General features: G+C 44.0%; 1 protein-coding gene across 5 annotated transcripts in view; it reads left to right on the top strand.

Annotated features, from left to right (window-relative positions):
• Positions 1-22,763, top strand: part of SIL1 (SIL1 nucleotide exchange factor) — a 234,032-nt gene that overhangs the window by 130,708 nt on the left and 80,561 nt on the right. The gene's annotated exons all lie outside the window — the stretch shown is intronic.

Here is a 22,763-nt window from a genome sequence, read left to right as displayed (position 1 = left end):
GTTCAAAAAGGAATGACAGGATAAATGCTTGGTTCTTTTTCCTGATTTATGAGTTTTCAAAAGAATGATTTGTTTCCCAGTTATCCTCTGAAGGTGATTAAGGTTTTTTGTCTTTTTTTTTTTTTTTTTTTTTTTTGTCATTTTGCCTTTTCTAGGGCTGCTCCTGCGCCATATGGAGGTTCCCAGGTTAGGCGTCCAGTCGGAGCTGTAGCTGCCGCCCTACACCACAGCCACAGCAACGCGGGATCTGAGCCACGTCTGTGAGCTACACCACAGCTCACGGCAACACTGGATCCTTAACCTGCTGAGTGAGGCCAGGGATCGAATCTGCCACCTCATGGTTCCTAGTCGGATTTGTTAACCACGACGGGAACTCCGGGTTTTTTTTTTTTTTTTTTTTTCCTCTCCTTTAAGGATATTACAACCCATTGCAACTACTGTTTTTACTGAAACTGAAATTGTTTGCTCTTTGGTAGTTGAGGTTTTCAGGTTAGCTCTTTGGACGTTACCGTAGTAGTTATTGATAGCTTTTTTGCTGTCTGGTGTGCCAAGATAGTCTAGGCTCTTCTTGTTTATTTCCTGCTTAGGACTGGAGTTAGCCATTGCTCTAGGAAGACCTGGTTTCTTTTAATGGGAAATGATGTCTTAAGAGTTCCTATTGTGGAGCAGTGGAAATGAATCCGACTGGTGTCCCTGAGGACGAGGGTTCGATCCTTAGCCTCACTCAATGGGTTGGGGATCCAGCATTGCTGTGAGCTGCGGTGTAGGTCGAAGACTCGGCTTGGATCTGGTGTTGCTGTGACTGCGGTGTAGGCCAGACCCCTACCCTGGGAACCTCCATATGCCACGGGTGGCTCTAAAAAGCCCCGCACCCCAAAAGAAGACTATATTCTGTCTTGTAGGATTGCTTATTGCTACTGCATTGATTATTGTTTCTAGGCCTTTTCAACCAATAAGAGCTAGGAAATATGTATTGTGATAAACTTAGTGCATTCTAGCATATATTCATATTCAGGAGTATAGGGTTTTTATTTAACATCTTTGATATTACGTCTGTATCTCTCGCTTTTTTTTCCCACACTGAGATTGCTGGTTCTTGGGTTCAGGGGAGTACACAGTTAGGATATCTACTAATTTTTTATTTGTCTTGCATCACATTATAACAGTTTCAGAATGGCAGCACTACCACTGTGATGTGATAACTGAAAAAAGTCACAAACGTTATTTTGTGTGTGTGTGTGCTCATCATTCGTTAACAGCTGTACTGTGTCTACATTTTCGGAGCAAATAGCCTTCGTGTACTCTCTTTGTTTTATCACTCATTTAGTCGTATTTCTACAGATAATTATGTATACTTGATACTTAACCCAAGTCTTAGTGACAATGTCTCTCTAGTTATTTTGGTTGTCGGAAATGGGCTTTCTAGCAGATTCTTTAGGCAGGGCTCATTGAAACAGTATTTTCAAAGTTCTTGTGTATTGGTAAGTTTGTCTGTGGTCTTTATACCTAAAAGTCACTTTGGTAGATACACTCCTTGGTTCACAATTTCTTTGTCTGAGTATCTTAAATATGTTATTTCACCACCTTCTGGCAGTAGACCTGGCTATCAAAAAAAATGATAATTAATTTTATTAATTTGGGCTTAGATGCCCAAATGATCTTTTTTGTCCCTTTAAAATCCAATAATTTTCCTAGACTGTATCTTGCTGTGGATGTTCCTGGTCAATATTCTCTGAGCTACACAGTGTGTTCTTTACGCTGTTTTTTTTAAAACCCCTTTTTTTTATTTTAGGGGAAACTTTTCTTGAACTATAGTTATTGGTATTCTCTTTCCTTTTGGAGCTTTCTTCTTTATCTAATGTTCTTTCTTTCTTTCTTTCTTTTTTGCTTTTTAGGGCCACACCTGCGGCACATGGAGGTTCCCAGGCTAGGGGCCCAATTGGAGCTACAGCTGCCAGCCTCTGCCACAGCCACAGCAGCAAAGGATCTGAGCCACGTCTGCGACCTACACCATAGCTCACAGCAATGACAGATCCTTAACCCACTGAGCAAGGCCAGAGATCGAACGCACAACCTCATGGTTCCTAGTCGGATTCGTTTCCACTGCGCCACCATGGGAACTCCTGTTAGATCTTTTTCTGTCTATATGTTTGCCAGTTTCTGACAAATCTTAGTTTTTTCCCTTCATTTTTGGTTTTAAAATTTGCCTCCTTTCGCTTTCTATTTATCTTAAAGCATTTTCTGTTGTGATTATTTGTTCTTTCATTTGTAATTCTTCATTGAGTTCTTACACCTCATTTCTTATTTTTATTCTTGAATATCTTGTATCACTTAAAAAATGTATTTAGCTCACTTTGAAATAAGTTTCAGTATTGATCTCTTCATGGCCATATTTTTCTGGCTTGCTTTCATTATCTGGAGGAATGTAATTCTTATTATTCTGTTTTTTTCTTTTTTTATAATAACTTTATTTTATAGGATTTGACCTCAGTGCTTTTTTGGGGACCTTTTTTTTTCCTTTGTATGACTGCACCTGCAGCATATGGAAGTTCCCAGGCTAGGGGTTGAATCAGAACTGCACCTGCAGGCCTGCGCCACAGCCACAGCATCACCAGATCCAAGTTGCATCTGTGACCTATGCCGTAGCTTGCAGCAGCGCCAGATCCTTAACCCACTGGTGAAGCCAGGGATCTAACTCTCATCCTTACAGACACTGTGTCAGGTTCTTAACCGCTGAGCCACAGCAGGAACTCCTAGATCATTTTCATGTGAGGTTTCCTGGCTCTATTTTCTTCTCCCACTTTTATTTGAATCTTCACTTTCCTTTATTTCTATTGTTCTAGTTCTGCTTAAATTTGATTCTTCTTCTAAAAGTGTCTTCTCAGTGTCTCCCTGTCCCGATAGGAAGGATTAGCTGCTTAAATTTGAGAGATGAGTGGAGCTCCAACCTCCTGAGAGTTTACCACCAGTTTTCTTGTATTTCCCCACTACTAGGTTCTGCTGCTGTCCTCCTGTTGGCCTACTCGGTGGGGTGGGGTGGGATGGGTGCGTGCGTGCGTGTGTGTGTGTGTGTGTGTGTGTGTGTGTGTGTGTGTGTGTGTACACCTACTGACTGCTAGACCCCTTTGGGTTTTCCTTTTTCCGGTTTGTCAGACACCTCCTTGCTTCCCGTGTCCTCCCAGACAGAGGTGGATGCGATGCAGATCTTAACGTTATTGGGTGATTTGTCTTCACCTGCCTCTGTTTAGGGATTTATAGATAGCTTTTCCCTTAGGTTTGATATACATGTTTATGGGATTGGTTTTGCTTCTAGTTGCTGAATTTGTTTTAATGCGAGGATTTGGATACGTGAAAAACGCCGTTGCTGCCGCATTAACATACATGTTCTTGAAAAAGAAAGATGAAATTATATTTTCAGTTTGTTCCCTTTGCTTAGTCATCTTTTATGTCAGTATGTCTCCCTCTTGCTTATTGGAGGTAGTTGTGGTCCATTGAAGGTATATGCTGCATTATGTAAGAAATGCCCTACTGATGGACATTTTGTACTGTTTCTCATTGTTTCCAGTCATTTAGATGCTGTAATGAACGTTCTATCCATATATCATTGTGTATTTCTGTGAATGTCTCCATGGGGTAAATTCCTACAGGTGGAATCTGCTGGGTCAAATAGAATGAACAGTTGCAGTTTTAATAGATGTTGCCAGACACCCCAGAGCATTGCACTAATTTATATCTTTACCTGCAGTGTATTAGAATGCCCGTTGCTGCCAATATCGCCTCGCCAGTATGGCCCTACAGGCTCTCCAAGGTATGCACGTTTATATGTGTGTTGGGAGAGCGATTTATAGACTTCTTTAAGAAGACTGGTGAAAGCTATAAACCTTTTCCAGAAAATGTAGTTTTATTATTTAAATATTTCATGTACAGTTTTAGAGTCTTCACCAGCTGGTCTCAGGTGACAAGCTCTTGTCGTTGTCCTCCTAACCACCAGCCTTCTCTTGCTTTTGCCTGGTGGACTTGGGAATACTTGAAGGATAAAGAGTGATTGTTGAGCTACAACCAATAGTTCATCCACCGGATCCTGTAAAAATCAGAGGTGATTGTGCTCTGAAGTCCACCGTGAAGTCTGATGTGTGTGGTTTACTAACAGTTAAGATCTTTTTTTTTTTTTTTTTTTTTCGTTATGGCCGCACTTGCGGCATATGAAAGTTCCCAGGCTAGGGGTCACCTCGGAGTTGCAGCTGCCAGCTTACACCACAGCCACAGCCATGTGGGATCCAGGCTACATTTGCGACCTACACCACAGCTCTCAGAATGCCAGATCCTTAATCACTGGACGTGGCCAGGGATCGAACCCATGTCCTCATAGATACTAGTTGGATTTGTTACCACTGAGCCACCAGGGGAACTCCAGCAGTTGAGATCTTAACCATGCTTCTCTCTCATTCTGTTTGCATCTCTTGCTCTTTGTTTCTGTTTGTGTAGTTCTTAAGTCTTTGTACCTCTATCTCATTTAACTCGTGGGTTGAAGAGGACACCGTGGAATTAAAATGCATCAAAAAATGTGTTGTTTTGATTAAATTAGTTTTCCCGCCGCCCCCATCCCATGTTAAAGACGGCCTTTGCCGCACTGCATCCCTCTGCCCACATTTCAGAAAGAGGAAACAGTTTGCTTTTCTTCCCATTAGGCTCCCTTATCTTTGTTTTGGAACATACACAAAATAGACATTTGCTGTGTACCAGGCACTCTGTTTAGCACCGTAGGAACCCATGAAGATGTTCTGACTTCAAGGGGAATATAACCTACTGCAGAAAATTGGACAAGTACCATTTTCTTATGCTGCTTCGCTTCCCTCTGTAGACGAGTGATTTCCTTTAGAGTAGAGAGGTCCTGTCTCACCCTTGATTTCCCTAAACCTGATGTCTTGTAGGTGGTCAGTACATGTCTGTTGAATGAGTCACAAAAAACCCAATTGAGTAAGAAATAAAAAGAATAGAAGTGCCATTAGGAGTAAAGTAAGACATTCAAGATTGAAAAGGGGGGAAGACAGAGTATAACACTGCATAGAATTATTTGAGCTAGGCCACTAAAAAGTGGATTTTAGTAGTTCTCTTGTAGCACATTGGGTTAAGGATCCCGCAAGTCACTGCAGTGGCTTGGGTTGCTACTGCAGCGTGCATTTAGTCCCTGGCCCAGGAACTTCCACATGCTGTGGGTGCGGCCAAAAAAAAAGAAAAAAGAAAAGATTTAATTTGACAGCATAAAAGCACATGCAGAGGCAGTATCAGGGACCAAAGAGAGCAGAGTGAGTTGAGCCAGAAGACGGAGTGTTTGAGGATGAGGGGAGGTAGAGCAGAGAACGTCAGGCAGGGACCTTACTGGATTGGGTGGGCCTTGAACACCAGCATAGGTATTGGCACTTGAGGGGACAGCAAAGAACCAGTGAAGGTTTTCAAGAAGGGGAGTGCCAACAAAGTTGTCCTTGGGGATGCTTCGCCTGGCTGCCACAGCAGGAAACACGGCGTAAGGGGGGATCATACAGCTCTTCAGTGGAGGTCAGAGGTCAGGTCTCAGGATCGCCTAAGGTTCCCTCTAGCTCATGCTGCTGGTGTCCCTAAAGTTCCCAGGGATTTGCCTTCTCTTATAAATTCGAAATGGCAGCTGGAAAGAGGGAGTCTTGAAGTTGTCTTTCAGCAGTTGGTCTCTACTGAAAGGGATCCAGACCAGAAGCGTTCCCTAGGGAGGGAACCCACCATGACGGGGGCTAGAACTTCCAAGCACTGCCTGAGTCCTTGTAGGGGCCTTGAGAGTGGATAGCAGGTAAAGTGTATATAGTCAGGTGACAGTTGCAGTGTTCACACTAGATGCTCAGGATGGAAAGCACTGTGGGAGGCACAGCTGGGGGCAGCATCAGCTGTTGTGATGACTGGTTGGAAGTTCCGAGCAGGCTGCTTGTCAGAAGTATACTCATCAGCAGGTTTGCTGGAGCACCAGCCTTGTGCTCAGTGGCCTGAAACATCCAGGCCTCCTCACCCATGCTTGGATAGGCACCTGCAAGCCCAGTTCCCTGAGGGGCATGGAGCCAGAGCAGGGCTAATGCTTTTATAAGCTTTATGGTGCATTGTTGCAAAATGGGCTTAAGCCTCTGTTTGAATTAAGATTATCAGGAAACCTGAAAACCTCCTCTGTTGTTGCTGGTGGGCAGGTCTCCTCACTTAAGTCCTCCCCACCTTTGCCTCACTTAGGCTGCTGGGTATGGCTTCTGATTGCTGTTCGGATATACTGGGGAGTGGGATAGATAGAGGCTGCCCCATCTTGTGTGTGTGTGTGTGTGTGTGTGTGTGTGTGTGTTTTGTAGTTTTAGGGCCACAGCCGCAGCATATGGAGGTTCCCAGGCTAAGGGTCAAACCGGAGCTCGAGCTGCTTGCCTACGTCACAGCCACAGCAACACAGGATCCCAGCCGCATCTGTGACCTACAGCACAGCTCATGGCAACATCGGATCCTTAACCCACTGAGCAAGGCCAGGGATCGAACCCTCATCCTCATGGATATTAGTAGGGTTTGTTAACCACTGAGCCACATCGGGAACTCTCGAGGCTGCTCCATCCTAAATAGGTTTGGTTGGCCTGCTGCTGGCGCCAGCCAAGGCCAAGGAAGGCGGTAGTGGCTGATTCAGTGTGGTACAGGCCTGGATTAACTGGCTCATTTACTGCCCTCTCAGTCTGGATGCCCTGAAGCTTCATTGTTATTGAACTCTTTGCAGCCTTAATGAGGCAGTCGGACATGAAGATTCTACAAAAATCATGTATTCACCTGTCCTCTGCAGAACTCAATCAGGTATGTACTCAGAGCCTGTTATGATTCAGTCTGAGCATGTGTAATGGCACTGGTCCGTGTCGCATGTCTGGAACAACTGAACAAGTCACAGAGAGACCAGAACCAAGACACTGTTACTGAGAGCTTTCTGGAATTAAGCCTAAGGATCCCACCTGGATTATTGCTGACTCCTCACAGTGAACTCAACGAAGTCTATGAAGTGGGTACTTTGAACCCCATTCTGTACATGGGCTCCAGAGCTTATTTTCTCAAGGTCTCAAAGCTATTACGTGGTGGAACTGGACCTGGAACCTGGGTCTGCCTCAGCCTGTGCTCTCCACCACTGGACCGGACCTCTGCCCAGGTCACCCAAGTGATAGAGGCTGTAGCTCCTTCTGGTGAAACTAGCAGCACAGGCGAAGAAAGCTAAGCACAGCATCCCTTAGAAGTCCCTTAACACTCATGAACTAAAACTTTAAGCTAAGAGCAACAAGTCGGGATTGTCAGGACACTTTGGGGAGTGAAAGAAGGCGCCCATAACCAAGCTCATTTTGTTGTTGACGTTGCCTGTATTTAAAGGGGGCCCTCTGGCAATGCAGGGGCAAGGACCAGGGACCATTGTTTGCCTGACTGCCCTCTCTACCCTGAATCTCTTGCTCCGGGGCATTTTTCGCCCTTCTGGTTTGCTTTCTGTTCCTCTCCCTCAGAAAGAGAGAGAGTTAGGAGTCCCATCTTTGAGAGCTGATCTAGGGAGAAATTGTGCCCTCACAGAGTTCTGTTGCACCCATACCTGCGGATTTCCTCTCCTTCCGCTGCAGGGAGCATCCCTACTGAGGGCTTTTGCAGCAGGCACTGGCCGGTTGTAGAGGTCAGGAGTAGCTGATGCGGTTTTGAAACAATTCAGAGAACTGTGTTGGGCTGCGGAGGTAACAGGTACTGTAAAAGAGAGCAAACAAGGCCAGCTAAGATGTCAGGCTCCCTGGGGAGGTGGGGGGGAAGGGATTAAAAATGAAAGCGCAATGTCTTGGCAGTTCGCTTTCTTAACCCCCTTATTAAATTATGACTTTGGTTTGAGGAAGATCCAACAAAGGGTATGTTTAGAATACAATCTTTGTGTTTTAAATTTGGCTAATGAGTGGTTTTAGCACTTTCATTTGGTTCTCAGTCAACTTGTGTTCAAAGTGTCAATTAACCAATAAATATTATGAAAAACAAGAGTCAGAAATGGTTGCTACTCTTGCTAATGAGCTGCTAATGAAGTTGTGCCTGGGTGGGAAATGCAGGCTCTCTGGAATCCCCAAGAGTCTCTTCCAGAAAATGAGCTGTAGTGGAACTAAGGCCCCTAACCCCTGGGAAAAGGGCGCATTTAACTCCTTCCTTCTCAGTTGCCATTTCCCCCGCTCCTCCTTACTAAGGGGAGCTCACTGCCACTATCTCAGAGTTAACTTCAGTTATAGTGAGACTTTTTAAAATGTGGTTTTACTTGACTGAGTAATTCCTAAGACGGATTAGAGAGCTGCAAAAGCTGTGACTTTGCTGTGGTTTATTTCCAACTGCCTGGGCTTTGGTCTCTGTCTTTGTCTCTCTCTCTCTTTTTTTAAATTAAAAAAAAATGCTTTTTAGGGCTGCATGTACAGCACATGGAGGTTCCCAGGCTGGGGTTGAAGCTGAGTTGCAGCTGCCGGCCTACACCACAGCCACAGCAGTGAGGATCTGAGCCATGTCTGCGACCTGCACCAAGGCTCATGACAACTCCGCATCCTTATTAACCCACTGAGCGAGACCAGGGATTGAACCCGCATCCTCATGGATACTAGTTGGGTTCATTCCTGCTGAGCCACGATGGGGATTCCTGTCCTCTTCTAATTTTCTTGGGCATTTTCCGAGTCTCCTCATCTGTAACTTAGATACATACACATATGCACAGTTGAAAATGGCTTGAGGGAGTTCGTGTTGTGGTGCAGCGGAAACGAATCCAATTAGTATCCATAAGGATGCAGGTTCGATTCCTGGCCTCGCTCAGTGGGTCAGGAATCTGGTGTTGCCGTGACCTGTGGTGTGGGTCACAGATGCAGCTTGGATCCCAAGTTGCTCTGGCTGTAGCTCCGATTCAATCCCTAGCCCGGGAACTTCCATATGTCATGGGTGTGGGCCTAAAAAGCAAAAAACAGAGAAAGAAAATGGTATGAAATCTTGAATATATTCAAGATTTTGTAGGGTTGAGAGAGTAGGGAGTGGTGGGAAATGTACCTTTTTAAAAAGAGAAATGGCAGGACCTAGCAGACCACAGCAATCAGCGTGGTTATTGAAGACCGTCTCTGGCTGCTCGTGTCACTGGGTCTTTTCTAAGCTAAAGAGGATTCTGGTATGGGGTGCGCTGTCTGTTCGTGTCACTGGGTCTTTTCTAAACTAAAGAGGATTCTGGTTTGGGGGTGCTCTGTTAGTGCCAGTTGTCTTTTCTAAGCCAAAGGGGAACATGGGCCACACTGAGGGCAGGTGAAAGGGGAATGGAGGCAGTCGGCAGGCTGGGAAGCAGGCTGCATGGAATGCCCATCATGGGTCTGTGGCTGAAAAAAGCCCCTCTGCTCCTTCTCGCCTGGTCTCCTTTACCCCTGACTCTGTTAAACTGTGCGGCTCTGACAGGCCTCCTGGGCTGGTGGGAAGAGTCACTGCACCGGCTTGAAGGTCTGATGCTGTTGAGAGGAAGAGGATTGGCAGGGCCATGATAGAATTCCTACTTTTTCTGGTCAGAATACTGTCATCGCGTACTAGCTCATTCCCTAGCTGCTCCCTTTGTTCCGGCTTTATTACATCTGATGAGGTCAAGTATAAGAGCTTTCTAATGGCCTCCTTGCTTCTTATCTCCCTGTTTTATATGCTGAACTTCAGATGGAGTTACTCATTGCACCCTCAGTATACCCCTTTTTTGCTTACCTGAAGGTTATTCTCTGGGCTTGGAATTCTGAATATTGTTATTCCTCTTCTCATTTCCTTGATGCTCCTCACTGGCAGCTATTGGTCTTGTTGACATGGTATCCTTTCCAGTGCCCAGCACAGCAAGTGACTTTCTTCAGTGAGTACCCAGTAAGCTGTAGTAGAAGGAATGCCTCGTCTAGCGCAGGCAGGCTCCTTCCTAATCCTCAGTAAATACTTGCTGATTAGCCGGTTGTGGCAAGAGGCTCACTGTGTCCTAGATAGGGTTACTTGGAGCCTCCATCCTGATGGCTGTTCAGAGTACCTCTCCAGCTGTAGTGCAGGGGATTTTGGTGGCATTGGCAGTCCTTGTCCTTGCAGACTCTTGTGAATTCTGTATGTAGATGTTGGTGAGTAGCTCTTGTCTGTCCTTGAGAACTGGGGAGAAGACATGGCTTAGGTCGCAGCAGGCAGGATTTGGGAATAGTTCCTGCTCAGCGGAAATATCCATGAGGACTAGTATCCATGAAGATGTGGGTTCAATCCCTGGCCTTGTTCAGTGGGTTAAGGATCCAGCATGGCCAGAAGCTATGGTGTAGGTCACAGACGTGGCTCGGATCCTGCATGGCTATGACTGTGGTGTAGACCGGCAGCTGCAGCTCCGATTCAACCCCTAGCCTGGGAACCTCCATATGCCACAGGTGGAGCCCTAAAAAAAATAATTATTATAATGATAATAAAAATAAATAAAGATTTTGGAAGGTAGTTCTGGAGTGTAGTGGGAGCTGTCAGAATAGCTGTTCCCAGAGGAAGTTCGTGGAATCTCTTGATCTGAAGAGCTTTAATGCAGGTGATGGATTTCTACTTTTGCTTGGAAGCCATGTCAGAGAACTCACCTAACGCTCTGTCGAGATTGTAGGTTGTGTGGGAGAGTGAAAAATCAATTTGGAGGAAAGTTTTGTTTTTTCTCATATTGTCATCATTTAGTCCTTTTAGAAAATGCATAAATGTAATTATAATCCAAACTGATGCACTGTATGTTTTGCTGCTTACAAAAAAAAAAAAAAAAAAAAAAAATTTCCTTTTGTGTTTTCCTCCAAAAAATAACATTAAATGTAAACCAGTGAAACTGGAACACATCCTCACACCATGCACAAAAATAAACTAAAATGGCTTCCAAACTTAAATGTAAGATACGACACCATCAAACTCTTAGAAGAGAATATAGGCAAAACATTCTCTGCTATCAACCTTACAAATGTTTTCTCAGGTCAGTCTCTCAAAACAACAGAAATAAATCAAACCAATGAGACCTAATCAAACTGACAAGCTTTTGCACAGCAAAGGACACCATAAAAACAACAACAAAAACCAAAACCAAAAAGACTACTTACAGAATGGGAGAAAATAGTTTCAAATGATGCCACTGACAAGGGCTTAATCTCTAAAATGTACAAACAACTTATACAACTCAACAGCAAAAAAGCCAACAACCCAATGGAAAAACGGCAAAAGCCCTGAATAGATATTTCTCCAAAGAAGATATACAGATGGCCAAAAAGCACGTGAAAAAATGCTCAGCATCACTGATTATTAGAGAATGTAAATCAAACCACCATGAGGTACCACCTCACACCAAGCAGAATGGCCATCATTAATAAGTCCACGAATAACAAATGCTGGAGAGAATGTGGAGAAAAGGGAACCCTCCTGCACTGTTGGTGGGAATGTAATTTGGTACGACCACTATGGAGAACAGTATGGAGGTACCTTAGAAAACTATACATAGAACTGCCATATGACCCAGCAACCCCACTCTTGGGCATAAATCCAGACAAAACTTGCCTTGAGAAAGATACATGCACCTCTTCGTTCGCTGCAGCACTATTCACAATAGCCAAGACATGGAGACAACCTAAATGTCCATCAACAGATGTTTGGATTAGGAAGATGTGGTAGATATACACAATGGAATACTCCTCAGCCATAAAAAAGAACAAAATCATGCCATTTGCAGCAACATGGATGGAACTAGAGGCTCTCATACTAAGTGAAGTAAGTCAGAAAGAAAGAGACGAATACCATATGATATCACTTATATCTGGAATCTAATATACGGCACAAATGAACCTTTCCACAGAAAAGAAAATCATGGACTTGGAGAACAGACTTGTGGTTGCCAAGGGGAAGGGGGAGGGAGTGGGATGGACTGGGAATTTGGGGTTAATTGATGCAAACTATTGCTTTTGGAATGGATAAACAATGGATCCTGCTGTGTAGCACTGGGAACTATATCTAATCACTTATGATGGAGCATGATAATGTGAGAAAAAAGAATATATCCATGTATGTGTGACTGGGTCACCTTGCTGTACAGTAGAAAATTGACAGAACGCTATAAACCAGCTATAATGGAAAAAATAAAAATCATTATTAAAAAAACATTAAGCATTGGTTCAGGATTCAACACCGTAGAGAGGTTTGTGCACATTTTGTTGTTGTTACTGGTTCAGTTCAAGTCCTGCCTTGGAGACAGGATAGATGCTCATTTGTGTGAGGCGGGGATCTTGCCAGGACTTGTTTGGAGGTTTTGAATAAAAAAGCAGGAGAGGGCTGCGGTAGTCATGGCAACCGGGCTTGTAAAGTCACAGCTCTGACCAGCCCTGGTTAGGAGCTTGAAGGCCCCTGTGAGGTGAGTGGTGATGCTTCTCGTCCCATAATTCCTCCTATTTCTTCTGGTCTTGGAAGTGGGGCCGAGGGGCTGGGATTCAGGCTGACCTTCCTGGTGACCTACTGTGTGCCTGGGGTCGAGCCTCAGCTGAGGGCGTACATAACTGGACCTTGCCCTTCAGAAACTTGGCGTAACTGGGAGTTTTTACTCTTATTAACACATACCCTTGATAAATAAAATGTCTTAGTTTCATTCTGGTTGACATTTACCTTTTTGGGGCTGTGTTTCCTGAAGCACTTTTAACTTTTTCTCAGCATTGACACAGTGTTTTCTCATTTATTCTTCACAACAGTCTAATACATTAGCAAAAGCAGACATGATAAAGTCTTGTCATCTGACACATAAGGGCATGGAGATTCAGAAAGGAAAAAAAAATTTGGCTGAATTTACTTGGTCCTCAGTGAAAGAGCTGAGTGGGTAGCAGCGTTCTGGTGCGCATGGTTGCATGGCTAGCTCTCATCTGCACAGGCCATGCCAGGGCAGCCCTTTGATTTTCTGCTCTTGAGTCCAGGTTTGACTTGAGAGAGCCTCAAAGGCCCTGGAGGGGGAGGTTTCCAGGCAGAAGTCTATAGGGGACAAGTCATACCTCTTACACCTTCCAAAGACAGGTGACTCCAGAGGCATCTGATGCCAACACAGAAACGAGGGCACTGTGGCATGCATTTCAGTTGGCCCTGTCTCCACTGAAGCAGGGCAGTCAGGCTACACAGCAGGCTCATTGTGAGACCTACCTGAGGAGGATGCTGCCACTCTGAGCCCAGGAGGGCTAAATTTCCAATCACTGGGAAGGGGTGAGTTGGAACAAATACTGTGGCAGACAAGATTTGTCAACAGGTGAAAACACCTTTTCCAGTTGTTACAAATTGGCTGTACCCTGAATTCCGCATATAGATATGTTTTGTTTGGCTTTTATATTTTAAAATTTGAATGCTTGTAGAGGGGGCGTTATTTTTCCTCAGCCCTCACCACTCCCTGTTGTCTTACAAATGGCCTTCCTCACTCCTCTCTCTTACTTTCCTGGTTCCCATGGGCATCTGAGTTGGCTTCTCCATTCTCGGGCCAGTATTTCTTACCTGTCCCAGCAGGATTCCTCTGGCCCGGTGTTTCATGGCCTCAGGTTTTCTTCTTCCTATCCTATCCAGAACTGTCCTTCTGGGTTTGTGTTTAGTCTTCGAACTGAGCTTTTTCTTAGCCCCTAGAAACTTGCTCTCACCTTGGACTCTATCTGATGCACTAATTGCTGTTCAAGGCTTCAAAGGAGAAGTACTGCTTTATCCAAAGAAATGAAATTTTTGAACAACTTTATTGAGATAAAATTTATATACCACAAAATGCACTCATTTAAAGTGTACAGTGGGAATAATCCTCTAATGTCTAGGGACCGTCGGGAGAATGGACGGGTGGTTTCCACACTGTGGTGTTTCATGGGCCAGAAAACTTCAAAAGAACATTTTGAGGGCCAAAGGCTAACTTTTTTACTTTGCTGAGTTAAGGGCCTTACTATAGAAACAACCCACTGTCATCTGTCATCATCATTAGCTCATTTTATAAAAAGACATTTTAACACTAAAAAGATAGAAATGATACCATGTCAGAAAAAAGAACTATTCTCTTTATTGGACACTTTTAACTTCCTTGTTTCAGGACCATTGGAATGAATTGCCACAATAAACAAACCACTTCAAAACTCAGCTTTAAAACAACAGTAATTTCTTTTTGTATAGCTCTGACTCTTAGAACTGTAGTAATAGTTCTCAAACCCTTCAGATGCCCCCACATAAAAAATTAAACAACCAGGATGTGGAGGAGTGGGAACCACAAAATGGAATATTGTCACTAACAAATGAATCAAGTGTTACAAACTGATAACATCATCATACTGAAGCGGGTAAAAGGTATGAAAGGAACTGAACTAAGTGATCTTGTGAAGTAACAAACCCCTTGACTAGTTACTGTAAAACTCAAGACAAAGAAACTGTCTAGACACGCTGTGACCTGTTTGGGTAGATGTATTTCTCACAGGGGTATGTGCTCGCGATTTTGAAACCACTTTATATGTATGCTGGAATTGAACAGTAAAGAAAATACTGCATGTAATTAGAACCAGTTTTTTCACTATTGAAGAGAGACGTGACAGATAAGGACATGAGGGAGACAAGTGAATCCCGTGGCATTAGATTGGAATCTGAGACATCAGGATAAAACTTACAGATTTTAATAGGTTGACAGACAAGCAGATACAGAAATATAGATTTATATATATGCATATGTGTATACACATACTTAAATTTCTTCTCTCTGTCCCATAGACAGAGCCCAGAGGCAAGGACAACCCGTAGTAAGGAGCACACCTGTCATGCAGATAGTGGTTTCAAACAGTAGGGCTCCTTGAAAAGTGGTTGATTCCAGGGCTAGGGGAAGGAAAATGCAAGATGAACTTGGAACATTTCGTGGAACCAGAAAGTAAGAAAACAGTTGAAAGAAGAAAATGAAAGGAAAGAGACTTGTCAAAAAAAACGCAAGAGCGAACATGAAATAATTTGAGCAACAAAATAATGATCATACTGGATTATAACTCATGGAATAAAATATCCAAGAGAACATACTGGTAAAATAAATACTTAAATAAATGAAAGAGTCACAGTTTTTCCTTGTAGTAAAATTTCAGTTAATAAATGTGTGGGGGAGTTCCCCTCGTGGCGCAGTGGTTAACGAATCCGACTAGGAACCATGAGGTTGCGGGTTCGGTCCCTACCCTTGCTCAGTGGGTTAACGATCCGGCGTTGCCGTGAGCTGTGGTGTAGTTTGCAGACGCAGCTCGGATCCCGAGTTGCTGTGGCTCTGGCGTAGGCCGGGGGCTACAGCTCCAATTCGGCCCTTAGCCTGGGAACCTCCATATGCCGCGGGAGCGGCCCAAGAAATAGCAGCAACAACAACAACAACAAAAAGACAAAAGGCAAAAGACAAAAAAAAAAAAAAAAAAAAAAAAACCTCTCAAAAAAAAAAAATAAATAAATGTGTGGGGAAGGGAGGGAATAGAAAAGTACCGTTAGACCCGCCCCACAGTGGTAATTTTTACAAATGGATCCCCCCGTGGTGTGCAGAGGTTTGAGGAAAAAGGGGATTTATGTAATCTCAAAATGTTTCCCCCGTGACTTTTTTTTAACAATTCCGAGATGTTTAGGATGTGCACAACATTGTGCAGCTGTCCCCGCTGTCTGTGTCCAGAACATTTTCATCACCCTAAATAAACAGAAACAGTACTCCCTAATGGTCACTCCCCGTTCCTCCTTTCCCCTACCCCTGACAACCATGAATTTACTGTGCCTATTTATCTTCCTGTTCTGCACATCTCATATGACAGGAATCATATGATATGTGGCTTTTTTTTATCTGTCTTCTTTCACTTAGTGCAATGCGTTCAAAGTCTGTCCATGTTACAGTATAGATCGGTATGTCATCCCTTTTTTAACTTACTGTCTGTTTTATTCCAACTTTATTAAGATCTGATTGACATAAATGTCATTTGTATAAGTTTTAAGGTGTATGGCATGATTTGAAGTATTTCATTCCTTTCAGTGGCTAAATAGTGTTTTAGCACATGAATAGATCACGGGGGGATCCATTTGTAAAAATTACCACTGTGGGGAGGGTCTAACGGTACTTTTCTATTCCCTCCCTTCCCCACACATTTATTAACTGAAATTTTACTACAAGGAAAAGCTGTGACTCTTTCATTTATTTAAGTATTTATTTTACCAGTATGCTCTCTTGGATATTTTATTCCATGAGTTATAATCCAGTATGATCATTATTTTGTTGCTCAAATTATTTCATGTTCGCTCTTGTGTTCGCTTTTGTGTTTTTTTGTTTGTTCATTCCTCAGTTCATGGACGTTTGGGTTGATGCCACATTTTTGGCTATTATAAATAATGCTGCACTGAACACTCATATGCACGTTTTTGTGTGAACATGTTTTTAGTTTTCTCGTGTACACACCTGGGTGTAGAATTGCTAGATTCATATTGTAGCTCTTTGTTCAATGTTTTGAGAAACTGCCAGTCTGTGGTCCACAGTTGGGTAGTTGCGTGATACTTATTTACCATAGTTCAGTAGAAACTACTTTTGTTAGTTGATCAAGGCCAGTGTCGTCAGTAATAGGACATTGACATCACAAACCCTTTGACATGATGCACAGAGAAGAGCAGGACGTAATGTCTGTGGTGCTTCTGTGAAGGTAGCATGAACTGAGCTTAATCATGACAGAACCAGACAGTCTTGGTTGGCTGACCAGTATTCCTTAAGGGTGCCAGGGTCACAAAAGACAAAGGAAGACTGAGAAATTGTGGCGACACCAGGAAATAAGGGAGAAATAACAACCAAAGGCCATATGGGATTCTGGAACAAAAAAGGACCTTGGAATGGAAATACCGTTAAGATTTGAAAAGGATCTCTCTCTCTCTCTCTCTTTTTTTTTTTTTTGCCATGTCCACAGCATTTGCAAGTTCGTGGGCCAGGGATCAAACACAGCAATGACAACGCCAGATCCTCAATGTGCTATGCCACAGGAGAACTCCTGAAAAGAATCTTTAGTTTGGTTACTGTTTTTTTTTTTTTTTTTTTTTTGTCTTTTTGCCATTTCTTGGGCTGCTCCTGCGGCATATGGAGGTTCCCAGGCTAGGAGTCTAATTGGAGCTGTAGCCACTAGCCTACGCCAGAGCCACAGCAACGCAGGATCCAAGCCGCGTCTGCAACCTACACCGTAGCTCACGGCAATGCCGGATCCTTAACCCACTGAGCAAGGCCAGGGATCGAACCCGCAACCTCATGGTTCCTAGTTGATTCGTTAACCACTGCGCCATGACGGAACTCCTAGTTACTGGTATTAATTTCCCAGTGATTGTCTATGGCTATATAAGATATTCACGTTGGGAAAAGCTGTGTGAGTGATATATGGAAACTTCTGTACTATTTTGGCAAGTTCTGTGTACATTTAAAGGTAGTTTAATGTAAAAAGTTAAAAAAAGAAATGTGCTCATTTATTCTTGCTCACATGTCTGCAGTCTCGATAAGCTAGGCTCAGCTGACCATGGTTGGGCTCATCTAGGCTCAGCTCCAGTCTGCACTTTGGGTCCAGGTCTGCTCTATGGGTCTTTTATCCTTCTTGGAGGAGAATGCTAATGGGACATGTTCTTCTCATGGGATGCGCAATTCCAAGAGACAAGCCAAATACACAAGCACGTTGCAAACGTCTGTGGGACACCTGCTAACATCCTGCTGGGCAAAGCATATCACAAGCCAAAAAGTCAAAGGATGATAAAACACATTCCACCACTAGGATGAGGGACTGCGAGGTCACACCGCGAAGGGGGTGGATGGAACAAAACTGGCGACAGTGTTGCAGTCTCCTACCAATATTTCTTCTTCCCAGGGAGCTTGTGTTAGGGAAGCAGACACTATAGGCTTTGCAGGCCTGTTTGCCTTTGGATTCCTATATTATTTTCTGCCTGTCCTCTTCTTCTTTACCCCCTCCCCATCCCCAACGCATTACCTGCATGTATCTGGTGACTTTTTTTGCCTCCGCTCTATTCTCCAGTCCTCTGGTCCCTTTACAGAGGCCCTAGAAAGGAAGCAGGTCAGATCACACTCTCTAACTTGGCCTTTTTCCCAATGGGGTGGAAACATTTGAAATACTGTGTTTTCTGCTGCCTCTGCCACTGCTTCTGTGGCTGGTTTCATGTATTTTAAATGAGCGTAACCTGTATTTTAAGTTAATGTTATTGTGGTTGCTCTTGCCCCCTGTGGTGGCTTATGCGAAGGGAGTAATTTTAGAATTTTCCCCAAATAAAATAAATCGATTCACATAAGATCCTAATCTCTTCCTTGGCCAGCTTAGTGCAGTATAACCTATTATGTTCTGCAACTTTTAATGTCTTGGACTTTATCTCTTTTTTATTTCTAATTTTGATCAAAAGTCTGAAAATTTAAGATGCTATTATTATTATTGTTACTATTGTTAGTACAGTTACACCTAAAAATAACAACATGAGTACTTGGAATTCCCTGGTGGCTTAGAGGGTTGAGGACTTGGTGTTGTCATTGCTGTGGCTTGAGTCACTGCTGTGTCATGGCTTCCCTGACCAAGAAACTACTGTATACCATGGGTTTGGCAAAAAAAACCCAAAAACCCACGACTGCTAATTATTATGAATCTACTTGCCCTAGTGAAAATCCTTGTTTTCATTTCTACACACCTCTAGATAAGTTGGTTTTCCTTCTTTCGTTTTAATTTCCCACCTAACAGCTAATTATCGAGGATTTACTGTGTGCTTGGTTATGTGATAGATGAAGTATGAGGATAAAATGGTGAGCATTATATTAGCTAGACAAATTCAAAGCTAAAATAGAACTATTGATTGGGGTAAGTGTTGTTAAGAAAAATAGTCATGGCGGCGTGAATGCCCGTAGGGGGCAGCCAGACCTCAGATGGGAAAGTAGAGGATGCCTCTCAGGGGAAGTGACTTGTAGCTGGGATTGGAAGGATGAGGAGATGGAGGCTGGGGTTGGAAAGAGCCTTCTGGGCAAAGGAAACAACAGGTGGAATGCCCACAATAGGAGAGCATGGTTCTTTCATGGAATGGAAAAAAATCAGGGTGGCCTAGAGCCTGGGGAATAAGGAGTGGACAAGGCTGAAGAGGCAGGAAGGGGTAGATACTAAAGGGCCTCATTGACTAGCGTGAGGGTTTTCATCTTTAAGAACAGTAAGAGCTGTTTTTAAAAGGTATAAGGCCGGGGAATGACATAGATTAATATCAAAGAAGACGTGAGGCTTCCTGTCGTGTCTCAGTGGTAATGAACCTGACTAGTATCCATGAGGACGTAGGTTTGATCCCTGGCTCCACTCAGTGGGGTAAGGAGCTCATGTGGCCGTGAGCTGTGATGTAGGCTGGCAGCTACAGCTCCACCTTGACCCGTAGCACCTGGAAACTTCCATACGCCACGGGTGAGACCCTAAAAGACAGAAAAAAAGATGCAGTACATATATACAGTGGAATATTACTCAGCCATTTAAAAGAACGAAATAATTCCATTTGCAACAACATAGATGGACTTTGAGATTATCGTACTAAGTCATGTTAGTCAAAGACAAATATCATAATATCACTTATATATGGAACCTAATAAAAAATGATACCAGGGAGTTCTCGTCGTGGCGCAGTGGTTAACGAATCCGACTAGGAACCGTGAGGTTGCGGGTTTGGTCCCTGCCCTTGCTCAGTGGGTTAACGATCCGGCGTTGCCGTGAGCTGTGGTGTAGGTTGCAGACGTGGCTCGGATTCCGCGTTGCTGTGGCTCTGGCGTAGGCTGGTGGCTACAGCTCCGATTAAACCCCTAGCCTGGGAACTTCCATATGCCGCAGGAGCGGCCCAAGAAATAGCAAAAAGACAAAAAAAAAAAAAAAGATACCAAAGAACTTACTTATAACACAGAGACGACAGACTCACTGATTTCAAAATCAAATTTAGGGTTACCCAAGGGGAAACTGTGGCAAGGGGAGGGATCGATTGGGAGGATGGGATTGACACACTTACACCACGGTATCGCTGTATAGAGAACAGAGGACTAATAAGAGCCTACTGTATGGCACAGGGAGGTCTACTCAATGTTGTGTAATAAGCTTTGTGGGAAAACAGAACGGATATATGTATAATTGATTCACTTTGCTGTACACCTGAAGCTAATACAACATTGTAAATCAATCATACCCCAGTAAAATTTTAAAAAAAGAAAAAAGGTCATGCATTGTAAAGAACAGTTGGATTAGGAGCTAAGAGTAGGTAGTGGAGGCTATCCGGAAGGTTTTCACACTGTGCAGAAAAGAGATGATGGTAGTTCAGAGAAGGGCCGTGGGTGGGGTGGACAGAGGGAAGGGTATGAATTCAAGAGACCTTCAGCAGGAAAAACTACAGATTTGGGAGACCAGCTGGATATGGGGGGTGGTGAAGCAGGAGGACGTCAAGGTCGACCTGTGCCTCATTCAGCCAGGAGGATACGCTGCCCTTTCATCAGTTTGGGATCCTTCCAGGTGAGATAATCTATCCCATTCCTGTATTCGGAGATGAGATTAATGCTAAAGAAGTTACCTCCTGCCCTGTGGTCATAGGAATAGGGTAGATGTTACTTTTTCTTTGGTGTTCTTATTGTTATTAGGCCTCATGTCTTCCCAGAACCAACTTCCTCAGCCATTACCTTTCTGTCTTTCTTTTTTTTTTTTTTTTTTTTTTTTTTGGTCTTTTTGGTATTTCTTGGGCCGCTCCCGTGGCATGTGGAGGTTCCCAGGCTAGGGGTTTAATCGGAGCTGTAGCTGCTAGCCTATGCCAGAGCCACAGCAACTCGGGATCCGAGCCGCGTCTGCAACCTACACCACAGCACACGGTAACACCGGATCGTTAACCCACTGAGCAAGGGCAGGGACCGAACCCGCAACCTGATGGTTCCTAGTCGGATTCGTTAACCACTGCGCCACGACGGGAACTCCATTACCTTTCTTTTTTTACCCCACATTGGGCTTCCAGTAGTGCTTCACAGCCGTTCCAGTTCTTCAGACCCCCTCTGCTCCCTGCCTCGTGAATGTGGCCTGCTAGCTTCTGTGTCTGAGCCTTTGCATGCAGGGCTCCATCTATTGGGGATTCCCTTTTCCCCGAGTCTGAGTCTCACTCTTTGCCTCATTTAACCCTAGCTTAGGAGTTCCTGTCGTGGCACAGCGGAAATGAGCCCGACTAGGAATCATGAGGTTGCGGGTTCGATCCCCAGCCTCGCTCAGTGGGTTAAGGATCTGGCGTTGCTGTGAACTGTGGTGTAGACGGGCAGCTGTAGCTCTTATTAGACCTCTAGCCTGGGAACCTCCCTATGCCGTGGGGCGGCCCTGAAAAGCAACAAAACAAAACAAAACAAACCTAGCTTAGCCTTATTCAGGGAGCCTCCCCATAGCAAGTTTTCCCCATTCTACTCTGAACATACTTTTTTTAAATCCCTGAAGCATTTTGGTTAGGTTTGAGGTTAGAAGTGGCTCGTTATACACAAAATTCATGGACTTAAATTCCTATTTAATTTTTAGGCAAAGATAGAGAAACTCCCTGCTGAACTGGGGTGGCAGGAACAGAACAGCTTGTCTTGGCATGGTGTTCCCCTGGCTCGTTGGTTCTCTGATGGTGGCACCGTGGCTGGTGTAACTTGGAGGTCACTGCAGTCCTGCCAGAACTGAAGAAACCTGCATTCTTGCTACATCATTATTCTTTTATACCCAGAGTTTACTTGATCATCTAAGAGAACTTGTGCCATGTGCTCCCCATGAAGAAATGTTTCCGATTGTCATCCTTTTTTGATTCCTGAATCAAACTCGGCATCAGCGAGGCAAAACCTGGCAGGAGAAAGCAGAGTCAAAGTTCATGTGTCAAAGCAGCATCTCTGCTCCTACATGTCTAGTCTTTTGTAGAGTCAGTCCTTTCCCTGAAATTTTCTCTATCTCTATGGCCATTAACATTCTTCTTTGTATTCCTGGAAACTGCCTCAGTGGCCTGGTATGTAGTAATTGCTTGGTCAGTATCAGTTTCACGAATGAATGAATAAGTAAAATTCCATTTGTAGTATGTGATCTTACGCAGTTGTTTTTAAACCATCCTTGGGTAATTTTGTAAAATGTGTATGAATAATCCATGCATCCACAGCACTTGTTTTCCCACCTAATGGATCAGCTCCTCTAAGATGGGTGGGCATAGGTTTTTAGTTTCTTTTGGTTCCGATCCCTGCCTTTTTAACTTGCTATGTCATCTCGTCTTCTAGGCTCTTCTTTCTGCCTTCTTTGTTCTCATAATTTTTTTTTTTTTTTTTGTCCTTTTAGGGCTGTACCCTTGGCATATGGAGGTTCCCAGGCTAGGGATCCAATGGGAGCTATAGCTGGTGGTCCACGCCAGAACCACAGCAATGTGGGATCTTCAGCCTACACCACAGCTCATGGCAATGCAGATCCTTAAGCCATGAGCAAGTCCAGGGATCAAAGCTGTGTCCTCATGGATGCTAGTCGGGTTCGTTAACTGCTGAGCTATGACGGGAACTCATTGTCATAAATGTTAAGTGCCACAATTTTTACAAATCAAGCTCTGGCTTAGGGGCTGGGCAGATAAAAAGGAGGCGATACAGTCCCTGTGCCCAAGGAGGATGGAGCCTCGTTGACTGCGTGAGGGTAGTAAGGTACAGGCTCGCTGGAATGGCAGGCCGTCTGGTTCTGTGGGATTGTCAG

The sequence above is a fragment of the Sus scrofa genome, chromosome 2, assembly GCF_000003025.6.
Source record: "Sus scrofa isolate TJ Tabasco breed Duroc chromosome 2, Sscrofa11.1, whole genome shotgun sequence".
NCBI lineage: Eukaryota > Metazoa > Chordata > Mammalia > Artiodactyla > Suidae > Sus > Sus scrofa.
The sequence above is the reverse complement of the archived record's forward strand: the minus strand, read 5'-3'. Positions and strand labels throughout refer to the sequence as shown.